The 12,184-nt window shown below is 39.2% G+C and overlaps 1 protein-coding gene across 8 annotated transcripts in view; it reads right to left on the reverse strand.

The window, feature by feature from the left end:
* Positions 1–12,184, reverse strand: part of SIPA1L1 (signal induced proliferation associated 1 like 1) — a 340,274-nt gene that overhangs the window by 171,515 nt on the left and 156,575 nt on the right. For all 8 annotated transcript variants that reach the window (XM_074365310.1, XM_074365312.1, XM_074365314.1 and 5 more), the window contains one exon: positions 8,610–8,666. The gene's annotated coding sequence lies outside the window, so the exon portion shown is untranslated. The remainder of the gene's footprint in view (positions 1–8,609; positions 8,667–12,184) is intronic.

Genomic DNA, 12,184 nt, shown 5'->3' on the forward strand with positions numbered 1-12,184 from the left:
CTTTAAGCATTGAAACTCACAGGCATGAGCCCACGTTGCCCTTTTGTACCCAGAAATACCAGAAAACAGCCAGAAACTCCAAAAAGCATCGTGACCTTGCCTCTATTTTATAACATTAGGAAGAAAACAAACTTGACAATGAAATTTAGAAACTTAGTAATAAAGACAGAGAGATGTGCAGAAGCAAACGAGAGAAGGCAGAAGAGAAACGTGCAAGGCCAGACCCCATTCTGCCAGGCGTGACAGATGAACTGCCTTCCTCGCCACAGGTGACAACAGCGCCATGCACCAGGTGAGAGGATTACCCTGAACGTAGTGATTTCCACCTGGGTTTTCATACCACCACTCGGGGGACTCCAAGAATCTCAAAGAATATGGCAAAATTTTATTCCACCAATCAACTGGAGGACTAGGGTACCACAAAAACTGAATGTAAGAATGCTCAGAAATCACCTCTCTGGGAACTAGGCAACAGTGTAGCCTTTTACTTTGAAACCTGAAAAGAAAATAACTCCTCACACTTCTCATGCTTCTAGAGAAAGAGATCCTACTGTGTAGCATGACGGAAGAAGATATGATTTTTTTTTTTTTAAAAAAAAGGTATTCAACTTATTTCATAGCCTCCTCACCAAATTAACAAAGTAGGAAATCCATCTGGTCAGAAATTAGAATGGCTATTTTAAGGAAGGAGGGAGCCTATTTTTTTCCTGCAGTTAACAAGTCAAAAGAAAGTCAGTCAAACTTTCTATTAACTTAGCATCTACTATGGGGGAAACAAACAACAACAAGAACACTAACAAGTTAGCTTCTGCTTAAAGCTGTCCTCAGAACTTGGCCATAAAATAACTCCCTGGTGCGATTCAGGTCAACAAAGAGGCTCAGTGAAAGGAGTAATGGCAAAGTTAGAAATTTCTCTGTGCTGCTTCACTTTTTTAGACTACAAACTTTTTACCTGAACTCTTTTCTCTCAAATTTTCTTCCCACATCAGTTTTACGACTTCATTATTGTGGTTGGAGGTGAACTCTATTCCACCATCTTGATCGCCTCCAGACCACTTCATTCTTTATTGATTTTATTGCCATCTTCCACTTAGAACAAAGTCACCACCCCCCTGACCCAGTGTCTCTCGTATCTAAAAAAAAAAAAGAAAGAAAGGAAAGGAAATTGAGATGGAGAGGTAAAAAGATAATCCATTTTGGAGGAATGGGCATGAGGATTGGGAGACCAGTTATGAATGACATCCAAATCCTTTTCAAGAAGAGATTACACTGGAACCTTACTGAAACAAAGAAAACACCTGTCAAGCTGTCTTTGTGCAGCAGTAGTAAACTTAATCAAATCAGGAACCCACCGATAGACAGTGTTATAACTTGTTAGGAGTCCAAGCAGCAAATATACAAATAGGGAGGGTTCTTCACATGCAGCTTTAGCTTTGGGCCTGAGAATAATTACCTAAAATAAATCTAGTGAGTGTTATGCAAGAAACCAACTGAGAACACAACACTACGAATAAAAAGACTTCTGTTCAGAACCATTAAACACGATCATGCAAAACCCAAATGCCCCATGAAGCCACCCAAAAGTAAAACAGGCAGAAAAGATAGGATTACTATTTGTTAAGGATATTTTGAAAGCAAATTAAAATTTGCTGTCTTCAACCATTTAAAGTGCAGAGATCTCAATTTGATGCTTAAAACTAAAAATACATTGTAACACCAATGAATCAAAGTCTGAGCACTTTCCAACAATACAAAGTTGTAAAATAATTTAAAACTTGACCATATTTGACGAATATGATTCAAATCAGTCTCTCAGTGGAAGGTACTGCCATCACAGAAGTGAGAGCCAGAGAGCTGTTGCTGTCTAACGGAAGAAGTTTTGAAGACAGTGCCATGTTCTTACTAACATTCACAGTTGCTGAAATACATTCTTTTAAAAATCCTCATTTTCTTCCAGGGGTGGAGTTTCCCAAAGAATTCCAGGCTAAAATCTAAACGAACATGGGGCCAAAACTGAGTGATACCACAAAATGCAGACTTCCTTTAAAACAACGTTTACCCTCTTTACTTGGAAGAGAGGACAAAGGACAAAGCTCTCATCATTTGCTCTGTTTACACCACAAAGGCTTCAGGACAAGAAGCTCTGGGGGTCATTACTGGCCAACTAGTTGAAGTGCATCAGTGCCCAGGAGAATGCTTCTGTTATGGACAGACACTTAAAAGAAGCCTATTGGAAGCTAAGAGGGCTGCGGCATACATACCAAGCTATTTTGAGCCTCAGAGAAGAGGCCAGCAAACAAATCACCACAAAGGCAAATAACTTTCAGATCCAGGGAGATGTCTGTTGCTTCTTTGTGGTGTGATGATTTGAAAACCAGACAATAACCCGACTTCTTGTAAACTGAAGCATGAAGTGGGATAAAGGAAGTTTTGCAATGCTGCATTGTTTAAGTTACAGGACCGGGGAGGGAGCAGAGAGCAGGCGCACATCAGACCAAATGAGGTGGGGCCCAGATACTCCATATTAAAAACAAGCCCAGGAAGACCCGAAGTCAATTACTTCTGGAGAATTACCATGTGCAGCAAACTCAGGTCACTTGCCTTTCCTCTCCTATCTTTCTATCAGGGAAGCAGAGACATTGCCTTTAAAAATATAGCATTCTTCTACTCTTTCTGTACGCAGATTACTTTACAGGATTCCTTCACTTAAAAAAACAAAAAACAAAAAACCACATGCCTACATAGAGAAATATGCCCTACACAAAAAATCTCTCCCTAAAATCACCGGAAACAAAAACAGAATAGGCCAGAGCCCAGCTTCTCTTTAAAGAGGTTCCCTCTTCATCCTACGATGAAATGTCAACAATCTGTTGATATAAATACTTGCAGCTTAGATGACATTACACTTAACATATACCATGTACAAGTACTTAAAAATTTCCCAGTGCCACCACCAGGGGGTCAGTCTTTTATTAATAATTGGTGTGGGTCCCCCCTGCCTCTTTTTTTAATGGTGCGCTCTGTGTTCTGTGAGAACACATTATTAGCCCATGTTAATCACAGCTACTTTGGGTCAAATGGTTTTCATTTTCACTTTTATGTTAATCTTTATTTTCTACATTTTTGTAGGTATGTATTATTTTTATAAAAGTTATTGTTTAAATTTGCTGGAGAACAGAGTGTTAAATGAGATTTTCTTGATGCTTTAAACAAATATAACTTAATGGCTGTTACTCCAAATAATCAGCAAAATACAATAAAAGCAAAGAATTTTAGCCACAATGAATGCTGGGCCTTGGCTTAAGTCTTTATAACCAACAAGCTCTGTACACTCGCAGAGTGGATGGACAGTCACTGATGTCTCCATGTTTAAAATGAGGCCACGATGCAGTAATAAAATGGGAATATCATCAAATTTTAGGGATGGGCCCAAATATTCTGATAGAAGTAGAGACAGCTGGTTTATCTTCACACACTACTTAGCAGAGCTTTCCAGAGTACAGAGGGGGCACCTAATCCTACAGACTGGATTAATTCTGTTTAATTGATTCGAGAAGAGAGAAAAAAAAAAAAGAGGGTGGGAAGTTTTCATCAGAGATTAGCGTTCACTTAGAAAATTGAGATTTCGTCTCCATAAGGTTGGAAGGCACCTGCTACTGAGTGTGTAAGATATAATTAAGCATAAAACTCCAGATATTTTTACACATATTAAGAACTTTGGAATTCTTGACTTGAGGTCTTAACACTGTACCCACTGACAAGAGATACTGACTGCCATGGGAGAAATAATTCACATGAAGTAATCTAGAAGCCATAGTGATGTTATATTCCCACTCAAGATAGACCTTTCATGCCCCTCTGTTTGGGTATCAGCTAATGACCCAATTATTTACACAACATGCAAACTAAGGGCCATAAGGTTGGGGGATTTGTATTCGGTACTGAAACATGGTCTCTTGGCTCCTAATTGCAGAAAGAGATTAAGTGAAAGGTTAATTGGGTACTAAACAAGTCCTGATGACAAACAGGATTGCAGTTCTTGAAAACAAGCACCCTTTATAAACACAGCCTACATCGCTAAAATGAAGGTCTTTGTGATTTATATCAGGGAAAAGAGCTTAACTAACCGTGTAACAAGGAATTTTATCAAGGGTATTTACCGACATGAAAATGTATCAGTTTCCTAGAAACTCACTCTAAAATCTTTCAACTTAACTCAGCAGATGTGCTAATAATAATTTTATAATTTGAACCCCTGATTTTCCAAAATGAGCATGACAATGTCTAAGAAATAGCCATGCCCTAGACGAGCAAAGACAACCCAGCTCACGAGCTTGTGCACATACACCCACAGACGCCCAGTAGCAGTCACGCCTGCAAAACACAAAATTACACAGCATGGCTTTCTTCTGCTTCCTGTCAAAAGATGAGTTCCTCTGAGAGGCCCACTCACAGATATTCCAATATGAAAACAAAGATGCATCCATGCATTAAAAAGTCAACTCACATTATCAATTGAAAACCTGATCTTTGGGCTACTGGATGGATAAATCTGCTTGTCTTTTTTTCTCTTGAGCAGACACAGTAAGATAAGAGCTGGGTAAGATCCCTAATTCACTATCAGAAAATCCATAAGAAAAAAAAAAAACTACTTAAAAGGCTTACTTTCTACCTAAGAAAAGTCTTCATTTTATCTTTCTCCCTAAATGACTTATAAATGTCCTCTGCTTTAGAATGAATATGGTTATTTTAATGTTTTGCACTCAAATGAAATGAAACAAGGTTAACTTATTTGGTGAAGACAAAAAAGGAAAAAAAAAAAAAAGACATTCACCCATTTCATTGCCAGATAACTAACTGATAGGTCTAAGAAAGTCTGCTGACCTATCCTTTTGAGAAAGAGAAGAAACAAATTTAGGGTTTATCATCCTAAATAGGAGAGGTATTGATAAATGGTTCAAGTTAGAAGATGCAAAATGGGGGGGAAGGGGAATAGCTGAGTGGTAGAGCACATGCTTAGCATGTACAAGGTCCTAGGTTCAATCCCCAGTACCTCCATTAAATAGATAACAAACCTAATTACCTGCCCCCACCAAAAAAAAGAAGATGCAAAACAGACACAATATGAAATTCCAGGATTTCCTCTGACCTCAACCACAGAGAGTTAAGCTGAGGCTCCAGACAGCAAGGCAGCCCCTGAAAGACAGAGGTAGGAGAACAAACTGGAGCTAGAAGAGGGGCAACAGTTCCTACCTTCCTCACCAAGGAAAGGAGACAAGGCATGGAGGAATGTTCTAAAACAGACCCGCAAAATCGGAATTGCTGACCAATGTCAAATATTCTACTGCTTTTCATTCTATCCAGGGAAGAGATCTGCTTTTACAAATACATATATACCCTTGACAATACTTTCAAATGCAAAGAACAAGCCTCCCTTTCGACTCCATCAGACTAAAGAGTAGGAAACATTTAGTAGCCTTCTGGATAATTTGTGCCAATTTAGATGATTCAGGTATTGCTTTCCCAGACTACATGGTCTATGGCCAGTGCTTTCAAGTCAACAAGGGTGCGGAGAGCAAGACCTAATTACAGATCTGAGTCACTGTCTACAAGTCCCCTAGCCCGGTGGAGCAGCCCCCACAAAGGCATCATTTCATTTTGAGGCATAAAAACAAGCCCGCTCTACAGATCCCTTTGCATAAGAAACAAATAAGAACACATTCTGCCACAAGAAACAGAAACATCAGTTTTCTGAATCGATTTTTCAAAGAAAAATGTCAACAAGTTTTTTTCCCCTTCAAAAGCAACTCTAACACTGAAGTTTTTAAAATAAGACAATGGATATAAAATATATTTACAGGATTACAGCTTAAATATCTTGCAGTTCTTGTCTATATTTGGCCTAAGGTACAAATGGCATTCCATCTTAAATACTGGTTGTCTCCCCATGGAAGAGGTTTACTAACTCTTTTCATAGAGACCTCATTTGATTGGATGTTTCCATTTGATGGTTACATAATCTTCCAACATTGGCAACATTTTAATTTATGATCCTGGGCCCACAATGAAGGAAAAAAGCTAATGATAGTTACATTTAAATAAAATTAAAAGAAAGATCCATTTTTTAACAAGAAAATGCATGCACAAAGCACAAAAACCTAAAATTCAATTTCCACAAAAGATGTTACTTTTCCCTTCCTATAGTGTGGAGAGAATCTATATGGATTAAGGGGGTAAAAATCTTTTGAGTTTCCTTTTTTCCCCACATGTTAAACATTTAAACAAAAAATAACACCCTGAAAAAAAAATGGATATCCTCTTCTGACTGTCATAAATCTTTCTCTGACACTTTATCAGTAATTATGTTCCCAAGTGGAAAGGATTAATGATCTCTGAGTGGCAATGACAGTTCAGTTCTGCAGAGGTAACATTCTGAACACAAACAAGGGGTAATATGAATCCTTCAACAGCGAAAGAATAGATTTTTTGAATGCAGAAGTTAAATCACCTAAGGTATGTTTCAGACAAAGATGCTATAAAAACATCTCCAGGACTCATGCTGGGGCAAAAAGGGAAGTAATGAGATACTACGTTTCAAAGTGTCGTGCTTCACAGTCTGTTCACAGGGGTGGATGCCTGGTCTATAATTGGGGCCACCAGTGCGAGGTGCAAACTGACAAGCTGACAAATTTAGAAAGTATGTAGTCAATTTTGTCAGTTTGATGGCTAATTGACAAGAGTGCAGAAAAAAATATAGATTTACACAAGTTTGCCAAAAGCATGCACTCTGACCTCAGGATGAATAGAGCTATTTAAATGAAAAAAGTCACCAACACACTCTGAAAAGCTCACTGATGACACGGTAGGTCGTGCATCCACCAAACCTCCGAGGGGTGCAGATCAGGTAGAGACAGTGAGCTCAGTAGCAGACAAGCACCAGATGCCAGAAGATAAGTATCTTGATTAAACTCACCTGCCATTTAAAATCTAACCCATTTTATTGCACATCACCGAGATGCCTAGTAACAGATCTTTGGACCAGTGTTTGAAAACAAATTTATAGCCTCTTTCTGTGGTCCTGAATTTATTCTCAACTCCTTTGCGATCTTAAACAACAAATACATACAATATGTACATTTACCTAAAGTGAAAAAGTATACCAAAATTATACTACACATATGAGGTAAAAGCACAAACAAAATGCATGGGAAGAATAAAGACCAAAACCAGGATAGTGGGTCCTCAGAGGCAGAGAAAGGGCACTACTCCGAGGGAGGAAGACTGGGGCTTGTTAACTGTTCCACAGAATTGGTAAACGTTCTATTTGTCTAGAGTGTTGTGGGAGGGTCCATGTGGACACCTGTCATATCATTCCCGATACATTTTTTATATTCGAAGTATTCGTGGTAATTTTTGAAGAACAAGAAGCAAACAAGGAACTAGAAGTTTGGGTACAGACTATTCTAAGAAAACACGAGGGACTGCTGCTCTGCACTATGGAATATACACCTATACAAGGGATGGTTTCTGGGCTGGCAGTCCAAGACCCTTTTCAGCGTTCACAGCCCAAATAGGTTGATGAAAAGGCAAAACCTCCAGGGAAGTAAAAAGGAGAATCTGAAAGCAGTGCATTTCATTCTCACATGTTTGCATATGAAATCACTACCTGTAACCTGTCCGGAGCGAAGAGGGTGTCAGTCAGCACCAGCACGCCCTGCCAGTTTCATTTAACCGGAGGACCTTGCCTCCCTTCGCAATCACTCCCACGTTCCCCGGGGGAGAAACTAATGGACTACTAAAAATAAAACGGGGATTAAGTGAATCACTTCGGATGTTTTGGCTCCCAACCCGAACTGGCTTAAACAAAAAGGAAATGTTACTGGCTCAGCTGCTTGGACTTCTGGAGGAGGAACAGGCTTCAGGGCTGGCTTCTCTGTCCTCCGCCCTGTGTGACTTCTTGCTCAGCCTGGAGCCACATCAAACCTCACTCACAGCAGCACAGAACCACATCCCAAAGAGAAAGAGAGGCAGGCTCTTGGGGATGCTCTGTTTGAAGCATGAGAAGACTTCTGCCAGAAGCTCCTGGCAAACATACTCTGGAGTCTCCCTGGCTAGAACAGGATTACAAGACTATTCTTGAATCCTGCCCTCTGGCCAGTTCATGCCCAACAGGGGCTGATGCCTCCTCCACAATGAGTTCATCATCGACACAGCGGAGATGGGACTGCCCCTGACCAGGGCCCACCCTGGAGCTGCAGTCAGTTCCACAACCCCATCACGTGGTGGTGGGGGGGGGGGTCGTGGGAGGAGACGGGGTGCACAATATGGATCCATCCCTAATGTCTATCTGCTCCTATTTACAAGGAATGGCCTGAGCAATTCTGTGTTAATCAAAAGGTTAAATAAATTATAATTAGGATATATCTGTTTATGTATATAAAGCTAGACACTCAAAAATCAGACAACCAAGTGAATTAATCCCTTTGAGAAAAGCAGGTTTTTAAAAACTTGGTCTTGATACCTCCACTGCTCCAATGAGAAATGTCAAGACAGAAAGCCAACACTTTATAAAAGCAAGTAGGTCAGAGGAAGTGTGGTACAGTACTTACTATACTCTTGTGCCATAGCAATAGAAAGTTAGACAGCATCTGTATTAACTGCACAACCTGGAAAAAAAAGAAGAGAAATAGTAAGTAGACAAGAAATTCCATTAAAAATAGAGGCATAGCTTTGACAAAAGTCTTATTTTTTTTCTGAAAGAAGAAAACCAGTCATTTTAAAGTAAGTAGCTGCACTTAAATTAGAAAAAAAATACCTGCAGTATTAGAATTACTCTAAATATTTTGAAGTTAAAATCATCCACATCTTTTGTAGATTCAACCACCCAAAAAAAAAAAAAAAAAAAAAAAAAAAAACCCAAACAAAAAACATTTTAAGCAAGTAAAACTGCCCTGGACTACTATTTATAAAACTAAAACAAAAGCAATTATTAAACAGATCTCAAAAATCATGGCGTCTACCCCCTACAACATATATCCAACCTGCTGAATTCAATGCAACTTGAAGTTAGATAAACCAGCTTCAATTTCTAAATTTCTAAACTCAGGGATCTGAGGAAATAGTCCTCAGAAAAAAAAATGCACATAACTGATTCAAATATTTGACACTGCATCTTAACAAAATCTTTGAATATTCAGCTTACTATGGAAGGCTAAAGAAACAGAGCCATAGAACTGGGGAATCTAAGATCCTGGGATGTCTTTCAATGTTCAAAAGTACCAGGTAAGAACTTTGTCTCTATGCAGACCCTGGGACGAGTAACAACATAGCAAGTCACACTCTTAATTAAGAAGGACTTAAAAGCATAAAATTCTAAAGATGTAGTGGCATTTCCTGGGGATAGTGTGCCTTGACAAGGTGGAGGATAGCTATTTTCCAGGTACCTACAAATACCACGTCCAATTTCATTTTCTTCAGTGTATGTAAGATTCAGCCATGTTGTTGGCATTTGTTATAGTTTATAGAAGAAGGAAAACATTTTCCCTTTACCCTTCCCTCTCAGGTTAATTCTTGGGAATATGCAAATTAAACTGATAAAGACAAATTAATAGGAGAAAAGGTATATTTTCTTTATTGATGTTAATATTTTTACATGCATGGGGATGCCACAGTAAAATGAAAACCTAAAGAGACTATTAGACCCAGGGGCTCATATACTGTATTAACAAAGGGCAATAAACAGTGAAAAAGTGACTAAACAAAGGAAAAGGGGGGGGGGGGCTCCCAAGGATGATAAATTGTGAGAAGGTGACTAGGAAATGTATGGTAGAGAAGGATTGTTTAGTAAGATTTGTTCCACAGACTCAAATGTCTCCGTGATGAGAATCGTTCTCTCCTCCCTAGTATGGGAAATGGGGTAACCTTTACAAGTGGAAATGTATGCCCTGCTTTCAGGAAGAAAGGGGATGGCAAAAAGCTCTTCCTGTGTCTGCTGTTTCTCAGTGTCCTTCAGTTCAAAATAATCTTCATGCTAAAGTAGCATATTCTAGGGTGGGATCTTCTGATTGGGTTCATAAAAATTAAAACAAAATAAATAAAAACACTATTAAAAGAATAAAGGTGCAAGTCTCAGAAAGGAAGTTGGTATTTGCAATACATGTATCCACCAAAAGACTCATTCAGAATATATAAAGAACTCCAAGAAAATAAGAAAAAGACAAGCCACCCAAACAGTATATCAAAATGGCCAATAAGCATATGAGGGTGCTCAATGTCGTTCACTGCCATGGAAATACAAATTAAAACCACAATGAGATAAAATTACACACTGATCAAATGGCTAAAATGCAAATATCTGACAACACCAAGTCTCAGGATGTGCGGCAATTCACCTCTCATACACTGCTGTGGGGGTGAGCACTGGAAAACTGTTCAGTAATAGCTGATAAAGCAGAGCATAAGCTGGCCCAGCAATTCCACTCCTACAGAAATACCTATCAGGAACGCACATAACCAGGTCCTAAAGACATACAGAATAATATTCAATTCTTTGAATTTGGCATTAATTGTAATAGCCAAATCCAGTTAACAAATTAATTGTGGAATATTCATCTAATGAATACTATACAGCGGGAATCAGCCAACTTTTTCTGCCAAGAGTCAGATAGTAAATATTTTAGGGTTTGCAGGCCACATAATCTCTATGCCCCATTACAACTACTCAGCTCTGTCTTTGGAGCGCAAGAGTGGCCACAGACGGTATGTAAATAAGTGGGGGTTGCTGTGTTCCAATAAAACTTTATTTACAAAACCAGGCAATTTTTTTGCATGCTATACAGTAATGAATATAAAGGAACCATAACTAATGCGGCAACACAAGATGAATCTCACAAACATAATATTGAGACCAAGAAGCCAGGCACATGAGAGAGTATGCTGTATGATTCCATTTTATAAAGTTCAAAACCAGATAAAACCATGTAAGTCAGGATAATCCTGGCCCTCTGAAGGGGGCAGTAAAGCATGAGGGGAGGGAGGAGGGGAGATTCGGGCAGGCTAGGAATCCTGGATTCCCCGCTCTGAGTGGGGGTTTCCTGGTTATGCTCAATTAGGAAAACTCATCAAAGTGTCCACTTATGATGCACTTGTCTTTATATGTGTTACACCTGAATAAAAAGTGAATATATTAGTTAGTCGTTTTGTTTTTTAAGTAAATAAAGCATACGAGCCAGGAACGTAAGTGAATGCTTTCTCACAGCCCGCTCGCCCCAGACATCAAACACTGATGCAGCAGCCGGCCCTGTGCCCTCACTAGGTGAGGTCCTGAAGCAACATCCCTTCCCCTGTATATACTGTGATGTCTGTACAACTAAACCTCTGTTCTGAGTCCCGGGTAGCAGCGTGGAGAGTGCGCTACAATTAGACAGGACACACCAGGAGTGGCAGGACGAGAGGGAAGTAACAGATGGTGGGTGAAGAGACTGGTGGAAATAAGCCCCTACACTGTAACATAATCTGTTGAATAATTTCTACAGGACAGAAAAGCAGCTTAGAAACACAATTTGGACGTTTACGGCACTTTTCTTTTGGACAAAAATAATGACATTTTAAAAGCTGACTAAAGCTCTTGAGAGACTGTTTGAACGGATTTTGTTTCCAGAACAACAATTTCTTCCAATCTAACAGGCTAAGTGGGCAGGAAGTTTCAGCCTTTCAAGTGAAGAAGCAAATCTGACCAATAACATAGTCTTGACTTTCTAGGTCTGCATATTTTAAACAATTTCTATACTTCGATTTCATCTCTTCCCTCTATACTATGTCTGAAAATTTAATTAGACATTGTAAGCTCCCAGGCATCATAGGAAGCCATTAAATTACCACGGCTGTACCCAAATATGTTAGGAGAGGCAGAGATTACAAAAATGCCACGGAAGACAAGATCACAGGCATCACATTACAAGGATTCACATGCTATCAGGATGGGCTTGCATCACGAGTGAAATAAAGAGAGAAAGAGTAAAGAAAAAGTAAGCGAAAAGAACTCACTGTACTGTAGTCACTGCATAAGTGCAAGAAACTGAACTAGACGCTAGAAATGCAAAGATCAATTTCTTGTCTTTAAGGAGCTCACAGTTACAAAGAAGATGACAAGCCTATGCATCAATAATTTAAATCAAGTGTCACC

This window comes from Camelus bactrianus, chromosome 6 (genome assembly GCF_048773025.1).
Source record: "Camelus bactrianus isolate YW-2024 breed Bactrian camel chromosome 6, ASM4877302v1, whole genome shotgun sequence".
Lineage (NCBI taxonomy): Eukaryota > Metazoa > Chordata > Mammalia > Artiodactyla > Camelidae > Camelus > Camelus bactrianus.